The following is a 15,804-nucleotide window of genomic DNA, read 5'->3' as shown; positions in this document are numbered from 1 at the left end:
AGGTAACTTGTACTTGGCCTCCCTCTTCCTTGATGACCTCTCCACCTTTATTTTTATTTTTTTTTATTTTTATTTTTTTAAAAATTTATTTATTTATTTACCAGAGACACTGAGAGAGAGAGAGAGAGGCAGAGACAGGCAGAGGGAGAAGCAGGCTCCTTGCAGGGAGCCTGATGTGGGACTCTATCCCGGATCCTGGGATCATGATCTGAGCCAAAGGCAGGCACCCAACTGCTGAGCCACCCAACTGCTGAGCCACCTCCCTGCTTTTAAATGACCATAGTCTCTTATTCACTGTGTCCAAACCAAGACTTTTCCTGGGAATGTAAGATTCTGAATTACTGTGGAAAAGATAGTCCTTTTCCATGTTATAGAGTTGTCACTGAGAAGGTGCTACAAGTCTCTGTCCCACGTAGAGACATGACAGTTTCTCATCAGGGATGTGGGTGGACATGGAGTGCATCCCTTCCAGGTCAAGACTCTCCATGTTCTTTTCCTGTTCCATGGACTGTAGGGAAATGAAACTTTAAAGCATGGCAGAGCCACATGACAGAAGGAGCCTGGTTCCTTGAGAGACGGTGTGGGAGAGAGACGCTCACAGACCAGAGCACTCTCCCAAGATCTTGTGTGAGCAGGAAACAAACTTCTGTTGTATGAGGCCACTGTGTTTGGGGTTCATTTGTTCCTGAGTCTAGCCTATCTTATTGAACACAGAGGCTGCGTTTGCTAATATGGTCCTAAAAACACAGATGTGCACTCTGTTGCCAGTGCTGAAGACTAGATTCTAAGGCTGAATACCGCATTTGAAATGGTGATGTGGGGGGAGATGAGGTGTGGGTTTGATCCTCCTTTCCATTGCTTGAGAGAAGAGTTCCACATGGTATCTTCCCTCTGGAGTTACACCTTACCCTCCCAGCCAGTACCCCCTCTCATCCCCTACTATTCTCAGCATTCCTTTTCCCTCATTTATTAGCAACCTCCCCATGAAAAGCTGGGAAAACCTGGCCTTTCGTTTTATGCTAAGTCAACAGGCAGAGAGCTCTGTTCCTAGCAGCTCCTAGGAACGTATAAATGCCCAATGGTAAAAAAAAAAAAAATGCTCATTGCTTCTCTTTTCGTGATCTGGGCCCTAACACCCCAGGCCAGTTGTGTTATCTGGTCCAGTTGGCTGCATCTAAATAGTAGACTGCTTCTTGTGCTCCTGAATATAAGAGGGCTACCTGGGGTGTGTATGCACATGTATATGTGTACGCACCTACGGGTATATGTACGGTAGGCCTGATATTAGACACAGGCTAGTGAAATGTCCATTTACATGTGGGGATCAGGTGACTGGTCATGGAGAGTTGCCAGAGTATATGCACGGATACCTTTTACCTTTTGGCTCATGGGGAAAATGACCTTTAGGATTTTATATGGAGTTTCATATATGCACGAGGTGGCATGAAGAGAGGCATTGCTTTCTGAACCCCAATTCCCAAATGATCTTTTTTACCCAGTCTACCTTACCTGCTTGCAGGCTCTTCATGAGAGGAGGAAGAGAAGGCGAAAGCAGGGGTGGTGATGAAAAATAGAAGGGAAACTTGAGTGTGCCTTTTTCTTCTCTTTCTCTTTCTCCACCTTCAACCGTCATTAACAGAAAAATATTTTTAAAAGATCCCTTGATGGCCTCCCCAAATGCGAAACCTGACATTTTCTTAGCTGATGGCCTCCTTCGTGAAGGTATTTTGTGTCCTCCCAGCATGCCTGCTGGATCCCGGGTTTGCTGCAGTTGCTAAGGTAAATACTCTCTTTCCATTAAGCACCACAGCCCAGGAGTGGCCTAAAGCTCAAATAAATGACCAAGGAACAAGTTAAACATTCCCTGGGGCGATTTTAACCTATGCAATGGCTTTTTGGGAAAATTGCCTATTTTTTCATGTTTTGACCGGGGTGGGGGGGGGGTGTCTCTTATTCCTTCCCCCTTCCTTCCTTCCTTCCTTCCTTCCTTCCTTCCTTCCTTCCTTCCTTCCTTCCTTCCTTCCTTCCTTCCTCCCTCCCTCCCTCCCTCCCTCCCTCCCTTCCTTTCTTTCTTTCTTTTTTTTCCTCAGCTGAGTACACCTTTTCTTTCATTTATTCATGCATTGGATGAAGGGTGGAAGCAGGATTAATAAATCACAGAGGATTGCCCTCCTGCCTCTTGCTACCTGCCTCCTCCCATCTTAGCTCTGTGTTTGTAAAGAAAGTCAGAGCAAAATACATGCATTATGTTAACTTTGAGGGGACCGGGGCTTGTAGCCAGTTTGAAGAGGCCCTGCTTCCCTTTCCTGTGAAAATATCACAACACAACAGGTACTGAGAATGCTGTCCTTCTGGAAGATTCCTCTGACCAGAGGATTTAAGGATCCTGGTCCTTAGTGACATTTCAAGGTATGTGTGCCCAAAGATTTGCAGGATGGTTTGGTTTTGCTTGTTCTCCTTTGCCTCAAGAAGGATGTGTTCACAGGCCTCAGGGTAAAAAATAGTGTCCTGACAGTTGTCATGCTCCATCATTTGATTAAGAGGCCATGGAGACAGCCTCATTTTATTTCGATCTTTTGTGGCTGAGGAGTGTGACTGTCTGACAGAGAAAGCAGTGTTTGACCAAGTAAGGGAAATCAAGAGTGGACAGTGGCCTCTTGCTGCCTGCCAGGCCCCCCAGGAAGAGAATACTTCACCAGAAGTCCACTCTCAATTCTTGCCTGGTCACTGCATTTGGGGATTTGCTGCTTTGTGTAGCCTGCTTGACCTTCCACTAGATGACATGTTCCTTCACCCCAGAATCCTGTCTGTCCTGTCCATGTTCTCATGTATCTGCTACATGTGAAATTCTTTCTTTCTTTCTTTTTTTTTTTTTTTAGATTTGTTTATTTACTGAGAGAGAGAGAGAGAGAGAGAGCAGGGAGGGAAGGGCAAAGGGAGAGGATGAGAGAGAATCTGAAGCAGACTCCATGCCCAGCATGGAGCCTGACATGGAACTCCATCCCATGACCCTGAGATCATTACCTGAGTGGAAATCAAGAGTCAGATACTCAACTGGGCACCCCTTCATGTGAGGTTCTTAGTAAACCACCTGAGAGCACCTCTTTTGACCACAGAGGTCAGGTTCTGAGGGAACTGAAGACCATGATCCGAATTCCCCAGGTAGGTGTTTTCAAACCATGTTTCTCAGAGCTCCCACGACAGAGAGAGTCCTAAGCTATCAGGTGGGTAGTTGTACACCAGCCAGTGTGATCTTTTTAAAAATGTGAATTGGATCATGTCAGTCCACTCATTGTACTTAGAAGAAAACTGTACCCTGAGTTTGGCAACCAGGCTGTGTGTCTGGCTCTTCTCCAACTGCACCTCATGCCCCTTGCCCTCGCTGTGTGGGGCTGCTGGGTGTTGGCCACCTCCTCTGTAATGGCCTCTGCCTGTAAAGCTCTTGCCCCATGCTTCATGGGGCTACTTTTCCTGCATCCTTTGAGTTCCCCTCATATGTACTCTGAGAGGCCCTCCTTGACCCAGAGACTAAGTCAGTGTCCCCGAAGTGTGCATTCACAGAGTCCACTGATTTTTTTCCCATTGTGTGAGGCCCAAATGAAATTACTTAGGTATTTGGTGTGATTATTTGTTTAGTGTTGGTCTTCTGCACTACACTATAAGAGACACAGATAGGGCAAGTCTGTTTCATTTGCAGATGTGTCTCTAGCCCATAGCATGTAGTAGGTGCTCAATAAATAAATGTTCAGGAGTGCCTGGGTGGCTCAATTGGTTGATTGTCTGATTTTTGATTTTGGCTCAGGTCATGATCTCAGGGTTGTGGGATTGAGCCAGGCAGGGGAGTCTGCTTGAGAGTCTTTCTTTTTCTCTTTCTCCCTCTGTCCTTCCCCCTATGCCTGTGCCCTCTCTCTCTCAAACAAATAAATAAATACTTTTTAAATAAATAATTTTTAAACAAATAAATAAATATCTTAAGTAAATAAATAAATGTTTAATGGAAGAGGGAATGATTAAGTGACACTACTTCTCTATGTCTTTTTTTCTCCACACTACAAGTTGTCAGCTGTCTAAAAGAGCAGATTAAAATAATTTCACCAGCGTTCTTTTTAAAAGGGAGGGCTGATTGGCCCTTTTATTTTTTATTTTTTTAAAGATGTTATTTATTTATTTGAGAGCTAGCACAAGCAGGGAGGGGGGAGAGGGAGAAGCAGACTCCCTGCTGAGCAGAGAGGCTGATGTGGGACTCGATCCCAGGACCCCAAGATCATGACCTGAACCGAAGACAGATGGTCAACCAGCTGAGCCACCCAGGCATCCCTGAGTGGCCCTTTTAAAGCATCTTGTTTAGGCAGCCCTCAAAGAGTAGTCTTTATTTCCCTTCTTGGCGTGGGAAATTGGAGCTTCCAATTGGTATGCACAAGGTCTGGATCCTGGAGATCTTGGAAGTGACCTGAATGTCCTGGAGGCTGTCCAGGGCCTGGAACCAGATGAAGAGGCCCCACTGCCCATTGCTGAGTCCTGAACTCCTTGTTCAAGCAACCCCTCTGCCAAACCACCTCAGGCTACAGCATTAGACTCCGGAGCAAGGTTTGGATGGAGATATTAGAGAATAATTCTGACACCCACCTCTTGTTTCTTCTGAAAAATCCCAACTTTATGGCCCTTTCAGGAAATATGGGAGGTGAAGGCCCAGAATGTAACTGGGGCAGGAATAGGGGTGGGGGCGAGATGGCGGAGAATTCTTATGTTTTTCGTTCTTGACTCTAAGTCAGTCTGTTTTTGTACTTGTGTCTTTTAAGCTTTTCCACATGTGCCCCAAGGGCCCATCGGTGAGTGTGTTTTATAAACTGGAAAAATGAATAAAAATAAGACCCAGAAGGGAAACACCAGAAGGAGTGTGAAGGGAAAAGTGTTAGTTCCTCTGTACCTCCCAGCTAGGCCTGCCCTGCATTTGTGGGAGTCCCAGGGTCAGGGTTATTTGGCTTTATGGGTAAAATGTGGAGTCTTCGCTTAGAGAAAGCCTCATCGGTTTTGTACTTGGCCTGTTCCATTCAGCATTAATTAACTTCAGGAAAGTAAAAAGTGATCCTTTTTTATTTGGCTATCTGGCTCCACAAACCTCATTGGCTTCCTGTCCCATAGGTGTTGGATTGATGGGACTGCAAATGTGTAAAGTCTTGCACAGGAAGCCCCCCGGCATGGCCATTCAGAGGCTTTTACCTCCCGCTGGACCTGGAACACAAGCAACCAAGAGGCCCAGACCCCATCTCTCAGTTTGCACCTTAGGAAATAGTACCTGAAAGAAAACTTTGTTTTCTTCTTTTAACATGCTTGGGCCAAAACAATAGCCAGGGGAAGGGGCTACCTGGAAAATAACTTCTCCAAATTGCCTGAAAAATTAATCACAACCAGAACCCCAAATATTTTGAAAAGTGACATATTTAGGAAGTTTGAAGAACTTTGGAATAACTCCAGCAGGTTTGTGTTTACCCTACCACAGTCTCTGTCTGTGACCTCAGGCTTTATCCTCTAAACCCTGCTCAAGCAACTTTATCAGTAAAAACATTTTTGAGAATGTATGCTTAACATATGCATATTAATTTATTTATACTTTATGTACACATACACTTTGTACTCATATGTTGCGTATGTTTAAAAACAAGCTAAGTAAAATTTTAAGAATTGATATAAATGAAATAAATATTTTAAAATAACAATTTCAATCTCTTAATATGAAAACCCTTTTATACTAAAGTATGTTATAAATAATCATATTTTTAGTGAGAGCAAAGGGGTTGGATAAGCTCATTATTTTTGAAAATCATGGTACAATGCTCTGTGACATAGTGAATCAGAAGTTTGCTTCTAGATATGGTTTTTCAATACCTGGGCTGTAAAAGCTAAAAAAGTCTAAGATATATAAGCCTAAATGAAAGATGGGAATTGGGGCTCTCCTTTCTGAATCCCAGCCTCTATGGAGGTATAAATTTTAATCTGTCATAATGTGCTAAAAGCAAACAAACGAGTGAGGGTGTTGCTATCAACTCCTCCTTGTATGGGATTCCCACCTTTCCCTGAAGACACCTTTAGAACCATATTTGACACTGATCCTTTATCCCAAAGTGGCAATCTATCAAATATTAGTAAAGCTTATTTTCTTTATAATTGTAGTAGGCAGAATGTTCTCCAGTGGTGTCCATGCTCTAATTCCTGGAAACTGTGAACATGTTACCTTACATGGCAAAGGAGATTGCAGATTTGATTAAGGTTAAGAACCTTAAAATAGATTATCCTGGAATATCCAGATGTGCCCAATCCAATGCCACATGCCATGAGACCTTAAAAGCAGGGAACTTCTCTCGCTAGCATCACAAGGATGTGACCAAGGGGAGGTCAGAGTGATTTGGAGTGTGAGAACAAGTCAGCCCACTGTTGTTAGAGGAGTCACCATGGAAACAATGACTAGCAATGCCGGCAGCCTCTAGGAGCAAAGACTGGCCCCCAGCTGACAGCCAGCAAGGAAACTGTGACATCAGTCCCACAGCCACAAGGAACTAAAATCTGCCAACCACCTGAATATCTTGAAAGGGGATGTTGCCCCAGGGTCTTCAGTAAGGAATGTGACCTTGCCAACACCTTGATTTTGGCCTTGTGAGACACTAAACAGAGGACCAAATCAAGTCCAGCTGGACTTCCAACCTCCAGAAACTGTGAAATAAGACATTTGGTTGTTTTAAGCTCTTAAATTTGTGCTAATTTGTTATGTAGCAATAGAAAACTAATGCAATTATGTATTCGAAAAACTGTAAGTAGAAGTTCTAGTCTTCCTACACCCAGTGGCTTATCTTGTGCTCCTCTTGGATTATGGGAATACCATTTTCAAACTACTGTCATCCAGAATTTTAGCCCCCACCTGGGAAGACATCCAGAGATAACTTTTAGGTTGTATTTCTGAACCATTCTTAAACCTAGAGAGAGGAGGTGTCCTGCCCAAGTGCCAAGCAACATGACAGTAAATTATGGCTGTAACACCTATAACAATTGTCATCAATTCTCCAAATGTCCACCCATCAACTTGGTCTATTCTTTCTGTCCTCATTGCAATGAGAGGGAACTGATGATGAGGCTCAGCATCCCAGCCATCATGGTACCCGTGACTGAAGATTCCATTTTATGTTATTTATTTAAAAAATTTTATTTATTTCTTTGACAGAGAGAACACACCAGAGAGCACAAGCAGGGGGAACAGCAGAGGGAGAGGGATGCGGGGCTTGATCCCAGGACCCTGGGATCATGACCTGAGCCAAAGGCAGAGGCTTAACTGACTGAGCCACCCAAGTGCCCGTGAAGGCTCCTTTTTAAATGGAACGCCATTTTTGCTCATGGCCTGATCTCATCCTTTCAGGTATTGTAGCTGGTTGTACTCCTGATGTTCATGTGGCAACTTTTTTCTGTGAGCACAACAGACATGATGATGACACAGGTCTGTAGGACTCTTTCCTACTTACAGTGACTGAGTGTAGGCTCTCTTTGACATTTACAGCAATGGGAGAGTGAGGGCATGATCATCAGATAAGTGAAAGCTCAGAGAGGATGAGTGACCTGCCCAAGCTAACAAGGCCAGTAAGCCACAGGGTCTATATACTTGGGAAACCTGGTTCCCACAGGATCTAGGAGGAGGGAGAGGCAGGAAGGGGCAGGGCTTACATACCAGGATACTGGGGAAGAGAGAGCATTGACACATGGGGCAATGAACATCCTTCAGCCAGAACTGACTATGTGGCTGTGTTCTGGTAAGTGGAAGAGCCTGTAGCACCAGGCCTCACTCAACCCAAATGTGTCTTGCTCATTTTTACCATCATAAACCTGCTTATTCCAATCTGTCCGTTTGGGATCCCCTCCTTTTCTCTCAGCTTCTCAATCCTTCGAAATGCCACCTTGAAATGCCTCTCCTAGGCTTTCCCTAACCTTTCTTTCTTCCCTTGAATTCCCATTGTGTTACTTGTTCACAAGATTCTGGCACTTATCATGTGTTGTTTTGTATTACTATTAACAACAACAAAAAAAACAGCAGCTGTCTTGACCTCTAAGGAGGACTTTCTATGTCATGCTTCATACATTGTCATGGCCCTACTGTACCTGTCACAGTGGCACATGAGAAAGGAGCTTAAATAAGTGTGTATATGTTGAATGAATGAATGAATGAATGAATGAAGAGGTGCTATTGAATTTCTTCTCTTTCTATGATTTCATATCTTAACCATGGTTTCCCCCTTTAAAAACAGTAATTGGCTTATGTATAGTTTAAAGTGGGGGAATTTAAGATTCTACAGTCCCAACTGGATGAATAATAGTACACCCATTTCTGTCAGAATCACAGATGCTAAATCAGTTTAAAGGTACTGCATAAGAAGGCCAAGCTGGATTACAGTGAGCTCAGCCTTGGAAAGAGGCTGACAACACAAACACACCAATTTCCATGTTGTGTCTGATTTCAGGCAACAGGTTTTTTTTTTTTTTTTAAAGATTTATTTATTTATATATTTATTTATTTATTTATTTATTTATTTAATTATGATAGAGAGTGAGAGTGAGAGGCACAGTAGGAAGGAGAAGCAGGCTCCATGCCAGGAGCCTGACATGGGACTCGGTCCCGGGACTCCAGGATTGCGCCCTGGGCCAAAGGCAGGTGCCAAACCACTGTGCCACCCAGGGATCCCTCTCAGGCAGCAGTTTTATTCTTCTTCCCCTCACCCACAACCAGGACCAGAGTGTGGAATGTGCTACTCAAAGACTGGCTCTCAAATAGAATTACCTTATGACTGCCAGCAATTGCACTACTAGGTATTTACCCAAAGGGTTAAAAAAATACTGATTGGTAAGAGCACATGCACCTTGATATTTGTAGCAGCATTATCAACAATAGCCAAACTATGGAAAGAGCCCAAATGTCCATCAACTGATGAATGGATAAAGAAGATGTGGTATATATATATACACAACGGACTATTGCTCAGCCATAAAAAAGAATGAAATCTTGCCATTTCCAGCAATGTGGACGGAGCTAAGGTGTATTATTCTGAGTGAAATAAGTCCGAGAAAAACAAATACCATAAAATTTCCCTTGTATGTGGAATTTAAGAAACAAAACAGATAAACGTAGGGGAAGGAAGAAAAAGAAAGGGAGGCAAACCATAAGAGACTCTTAACTATAGAGAACAAATTGAGGGGAGGTGAGTGGAGATGGGCTAAATGGGTGATGGGTATTAAGGAGGGCACTTGTGTTGAGCACTGGGTATTATATGTAAGTGATGATGCACGAAATTCTACACTGATACCAATATTACACTGTATGTTAACTAACTAGAATTCAAATAAAAACTTGAAAAAAGAAGAAAAACCCAGCTTGGCTGTCAAGCTTGGCTCCAAGCAGAACTCTCTAAAGGTCCAATCTAGCAGGGTGATAGCAGCATTAACCACTTGAGACCTGCACATACAGCTACTTCAGAAGACTCACTTTGAGTGGTGAGGCTGCCAGTGTTTGATCTGGCCCCTGAATGCCCTGATCTTGCCTCTGGCTTGGCTCCATCAACTCTCAAGATTCCACCAAACAGGCTGTGTTTAACACTCCCTCCAGGTAGCTCTTGCCCTTCTCATCGGAATTGGCCTTTCCTGGACTCCCATTGCCCAGCAAGCCAAGCCACATGCCTCTGCTTGGTATTCAGAGCTTACCAAAAGGGCTCTGCAAATTTTCTCTCCTTTCCCTTGCACACCTCGCCACATCTGACTCTGAGCCTATGTCATCACCTTCATGCAAGTATCCATTTTCCCTGCATCCCTTCCAACTTCAAGCCTCCATTGCCGAATGCCCTGGCCTAGCTGGTAGATTCCCTCCTTGGCTGCCTGCATGTCCCATTATCTGTCCCACACATTTTGCCCTTGATAGTTTTTGAATTAAATTTTAAAGTATTTATTTACCATGAGAACACTTAAAAAACACTTACAAATTATTAATAAATCCTCTGCATGGTTCTTAAGGGGAATCCAGAGGAACATAGGCTACCAGTGATTGGACACTAAGTAGGTGTCAGGCATGGTGCTGAGTTCTTTATGATTCTGGCATTATATAATCAAAAAACACCCCATGACTGAGCAATTCTACTTGGAGGAGCAATCCTAGAGAACTCTGGTGTATGTGCACAAGGAGATATATGTGGGGGTGCTTTTTACAGCTTTGTAACTAAAACAACAGAACAATCTGAATGTCCATCAGGATAAATATGTTGTGTTAAACTCATGTAGTAAATGCTATAATTGAGGTGTGGTAAATTAATCTAGTGAAATCCTCTACAGCAATTAAAATGAATAAAGTTATATGTAACAACTCAGATAAATAGCAAACATGTTAAAGTCATCAGAGAAGCAAATGTACTATGTAGTACCATTCATAGGAAGTTTTGAGATACACTACATAATAGTCTACATGGATATGCACATATGAAATTGCAGTATTAAAATACGTGTAGGAATGATATATGCCAGGGATTGGCAAACTACACCCACTGGCCCAGGCCAGTCTGCCACCCTTCTTTTGTATAGCCTGTGAACTAAGAAAGGTTTTTAGTTTTAAATAGCTGACAAGAGTTAAATGTCAATTACATCTTAATAAAGCTGGAAAAAAGACATGTAAGAGAAAAGTAGTTGATAAAAAAATCAAAAGAATCCTATTTCATGACCCCTGAAAATTATATGAAATTCAAATTTCAATATCTATAAATGAAACTGATTGGAACACCACACACTCATTCCTTTACGTATTGTCTGTGGCTGCCTTTGTGCTCCAAGGGTGTGGTTAAATACTTATAATAGGGACCATTGGGCCAACAAAGTTGAAAATAGGTAGTATCTGGCCCTTTACAGAAAAGCTTTACCAACTTTTGTTCTATATTAAATTCAGGGGACAGCTTACCTCTGGGAAGGGGAAAGGAGGATTGGGTGGAGTAGGGTATAAGTGGGGTGTCAATTACATTTTGTCTTTTAAACTCTTGATGGATTAAATATTATTATATCTTCAATATGTAAAGTATTTCATAATCTTAAAAGGGATAAAATATTTGCTCCCCCACCCCCACCAAAGAAAATTCCCTTTAAGAAATATTACTATTTAAAAAAAGAAAAAGAAATATTACTGTTGTTCCTCGTTCACAGATGAGGAAGCAAGGCTTGAAGCTGACACAGACCGTAAACGCTGAAAGAGGAGTTAACTCAGGACTGTGTGTCTCGGAGCCTCCAAGGCTCTAGTCTGCACTGCGCACTAGGGCCTGCAGGCCGGCTGGGAGGAAAGACTTCATGCAGGACTGGCCTGGAGTGAACGTTTGCCCCGAGGCGATAGTTGTTTTGTGCAGCACACATTATTTAGCATCTTCTGTGGGTGGAATGGGTAAGATGGACAGGCCACCATCTGTGATGTCAACTGTGACTAATTGCCTAGATGGTCATAACACCCTCCCAGTCTTTCCCAGAGCTTTCTGTTTCTCCAGGTCATTCCCATAGATTCACTTGAAAACTCTGGGAGGAAGCAAGGCAGTTCTTGCCTGCATTGTGGAAATAGTTAAGGCGGAGATTCTGACTGGCTGGTCAGTTCTGTAATATCCTCGAGGGCTCAGTCATGGAAACCTGACTTCTGGCTCCCGCGGTCGCCCAGCTGAGTGACCTTGGACAGGTCCCACATTCTCTCCAAGCCTCAGGAGCCACATCTGTAAGACAGACAATAATTAGTTCCTATTGCATGGGCCTGTTGTGAGGCTTAAATGAAATCATGCATGTCAAGTGCTCAGCACTGTTTCTGGAATGTGAGACTCCCTACATGCTACCTATTGCATTGCTGTTGTTTTTTTATTACTCAAAGACCAGCCTAGAATTCCTCCCCACAGTGCCGTTTATTTTTGTCAACTTGATCAGGTTTGGGATGATTCATCCTGGACATCGCCCTGGTGGTCGTTAATGCTCCTAGATTCCCAGTGTAACTATAAGGAAACTGCGTTGCAGAGAGCAACTGCAGTGTCTTTGTGTGTGGGAATGAGTGCCCCATGTTCCCGGTTCTGGGACCTACCTGCTTTTCCTGTGTGACCATCAGAATCCCAGAATGTCCCAACAGGCCAGCATGGCCATTACAAAGCAGTTGCAGGATGTTTATCGAAGCAGGACATGGTTTCCTTTCACGTGGTACACAATTTGTGGCAGTTATTCTTCTTGGAAGGAGGGTTATTTTTTTTTTTTCCCTGGTGAGGAACTTCTAGCAAAGATGGGTAGAGAGAGGCATTGGGATGAAGGGTTAATGGTGGGTGTGGGGGAAGTAGGATGGCATTTGTACGATTTGAAGGCTGACAGGCCAGACCAAGGGGGTGGCAAAGAGAGGCAGGAGAGGCATGGAGGGATGAAATACTCACTGTGCTCAAGTGGTCCAAGAGTTTGTATTGTTTGATAGTCAGTGGTCAAATGGGGCAAGGAGCTTGGTGGCAGTGCCTGCGGGTTCTTCAAAGGGGCTTGACCTAAGGTGAATGCCTTGGCTGAGATTTGCAGGCAGGTCTCCCTAGGGTGTAAGTGACAGAAACTCGGTTCAAACTAGTAATAAAAAAGGGAAACTACTGGCTCATGTAGGCAGGAAAGACCAAGGATCTGGGATGCAGGTGCAGCTGGATCTAGGGCCTTCACTAGGTTGTGAGTTCTGTTTTGCTCTCCATCTCTCAGATATTTCCCTGAGGCAAACAGCTCTCAAACTCACAAGCTATCAGCTAACATGGGAAGATACAGTCTTTTTATATGATGCCAGCAGACTCTACTCAAGAGGGCCTGGCTGACTGGGCCTGGGTCACTGGTCCCTCCACGTTAGGAAAGGAGATATTTACTACATGGTATAGGGCAACATGAGCTTCACACCTTTCTGCCACCTTGCCAAGGATGGAAAACAAGAATGATTTTGGTGGTGAGCACATTCCTTCTTAATTTGCCTCAGTATTATCTACACAAACTAGAAAACACAAATGTGTATACACTTTTAAGCTGTTTTTAAAGGGAGAAATAGGCAGAATTTGTAAAACTGGATTCTTAGGACAAGAAAACCTGTGAGAGGCATCCTGAAGCCATCTCAGAGTTACTCCTTGAGGCCTCCTCACTCCACTGTCATCTTTGGCCTGAATTGGAGATGAGTTCTAACTTTAGTTTTACTTGTAGATGTAGACAAAGTCTGACCTCCTACTCCCAGTGCATTAGAGCTGTGCCCACAGGGACCTAGAAAATGTATGGCTTTCCCTAGAGCCCCAACCCAAGTTCCCTGGAGACAGACTGGCTCTCTGGACCCTGGGAAGGGATCCAACTTCACACTGTGGTGTGAAGGGGCTGGTCCAGGGAAAAGCTCTGGTCCTACTCTGGTAAATCCTCTTCTTTCTTTCTATAGGGGATAGAGTTGTCCTTTGCATGGACATGAAAGATACTAAATATGGGTTCAAGAATTAGCTCTTGGAGATTTTTAGTTATGGAGCAGAGTCAATACATGTGGCTCAGGTCTTCTGACTGCCCCATTTTGGAGGTCCCAGGATCAAGAGGTGAGTCCATTTATTTTCTGTAACAATGTCTTATAGAATCTTTGCAAATTTTGCTTTGAGGCTGATGGAAAGTTCCTTTGTGTCTTTCCTTTGTGCATGGCTGGAAGGTTTTCCCCCCAAGTGATGTGTCTACCTGGAGCCACCTCGGAGTAAGTTGGAAGTAATTTCCTTTTAGAGGGCAGCCTTGAGTCTCATCTCCTGAGTGATGCTCTTTTCTTCCCTAAAAAAACTGGTTTGGAGTCCCAGCTCTTCACATGAGGGATGAGAGAACTCTTCATCCTCAGCCTTCCCATCCTTTCTTCTTCTCCCTCCTTTTCTCCCTTTTGCCAATGCAAATCCTTTCTATTCTTTATGCCTTTATTTCAGATCTTCATAATCTGAGTTTCAAAATCATTTCTGATTTGAGCTGCCTCTTATTTTTCAGTGCTGTTCTCTATTTATGTGGGTCCCCTTTGTGTTTTTACTACTGTGCTAAGCTGTGGAATGGCATGCGTGGGTCATGGCTTCTCCTTTCCCTGTCTCCCCACATCCTGAATTCACCTTAATGTTGTGCACACAGTAGGAGTTGAAGAAGTACTTTTTGATTAAGATTTTTGAAAAAATGCAACAAAACACTTCATTCAAATGGAATCTTAAGTGGAAACTGAAATGTGTAAAAAGAACAAGTGGAAGTATTGTGATGGAATGAGAAGCCTGGAGTTCCATCAGCTTAACCCTCTCCCTATCTTGTTACTGGCCTCTCCCCAGATCCCAGTCTTCTCCAGCTGTGAAGCAGCAATATGGAAGTCTTGGGGACTGCCTTGTGTTGTGATCACTACATATCTATTGATACGCTTGATCGATGTTGATATTCATAGCACATAGCTTCTGTGGTCTGACTTGGTGGTATGAGTTCTCACTCTGTGCTGAATGCTTTAGGTTGGACTTCCTCCTTTAAGGCTCATAAGAGTAAATGAAGGCCTTTTAACCTCCTTTAGAGGAACTGCTGTTTTCTGCTGTCCCCACAAGCCACAAGTTTGGGACTTTGTGTCTCTATCAGCTAGATGCTTCCAGTTTATGAACTATGACATCACTTTAGATATTGGAAGACTATTAGAAGGATACACAGGGGGGATGCCTGGGTGGCTCAGCAGTTGGGCTTCTGCCTTTGGCTCAGAGCATGATCCTGATTGAGTCTTGCATCCAGCTTCCTGCAGAGAGCCTGCTTCTCCCTCTGCCTATGTCTCTGCCTCTCTCTCTGTGTTTCTCATGAATAAATAAATAAAATCTTGAAAAAAAAAAAGGATACACAGGGAGCAGACACACAGGGAGGTAAGGACACATGGGGAAGTGAAGAAGAACAGAAAATCTGAGCAGTCACATGGCAGGCTTCACTGAGGCCCAGAACATCATTCGCAGCCATGTGGAACTGTAACTGTGACCTAATGAGTGAAATCTCATGTTCCATAAATAATCATACTGCCCAGTTCAAATTCCAACTCTGCTAGTTTAACAGCTGCGTTGATTCCTTAGCCTCAATTTCCCCATCTGCAGAATGATGATAATAATGTACTGACTGCATAGGGTCCTTGTGAAGATTCACCGATACCACGTGTATAATGGCCTGACACTGCCAGGCACAAAGTCATGCTCAGCAAGTATAGTTGCTGTTGATGGTGGCTCCATTCACCGTGTCGTTATTAATACTTGTTATTAACAGGAGTTCTTCACCACAGAGGTAGGTATCTATTGTTGTCCACTCTAGTGTTGGTAGTTGGAGTGATTCATTTACTTTTTTCTGATCTCCTGCATCTACCATTACTTGTAGATGATGGTCCCTCATGTCTCACAGCCAAGAGAAGATCTAATGGCTCTGCCAGATGTTATCCAATATTGATCAGCCCTGCTGGGCATAATTTTTATACCTCTTCATTGGCCCTCCTGGCAGCCTATCAATGAATACCTTGTTCAGTCAGTACTGGCCAACACAACCCATGACTGGGAACTCCCTCAGGCTGTGAACAAGAAGGCACCCTACAAAGCCTTTCCAATATGACACTTAGGAGGACCCCGTTACCCATTAGGAGCCCTACCTGGGTTGTATGAAGGCACCTTTGATCTGCCAGTGAGGGCCCTGTTTCCATCTCACACAATAAGCATCCCTCCTTTGCCTCTACCAGGCTTCTGTTTTCATTTTTCCTCTTACATGTTCTTAGCCTAG

General features: G+C 43.6%; 1 long non-coding RNA gene across 1 annotated transcript in view; it reads left to right on the top strand.

Annotated features, from left to right (window-relative positions):
* LOC144324205 (uncharacterized) overlaps positions 1-15,804 on the top strand; it is a 143,252-nt gene that overhangs the window by 31,036 nt on the left and 96,412 nt on the right. The window contains exons 5-6 of the long non-coding RNA XR_013389728.1: positions 1,640-1,779; positions 7,214-7,405. This is a non-coding gene — a long non-coding RNA (uncharacterized LOC144324205). The remainder of the gene's footprint in view (positions 1-1,639; positions 1,780-7,213; positions 7,406-15,804) is intronic.

The sequence above is a fragment of the Canis aureus genome, chromosome 11, assembly GCF_053574225.1.
Source record: "Canis aureus isolate CA01 chromosome 11, VMU_Caureus_v.1.0, whole genome shotgun sequence".
Classification (NCBI taxonomy): domain Eukaryota; kingdom Metazoa; phylum Chordata; class Mammalia; order Carnivora; family Canidae; genus Canis; species Canis aureus.
This window is presented reverse-complemented; position numbering and strand designations above follow the sequence as displayed.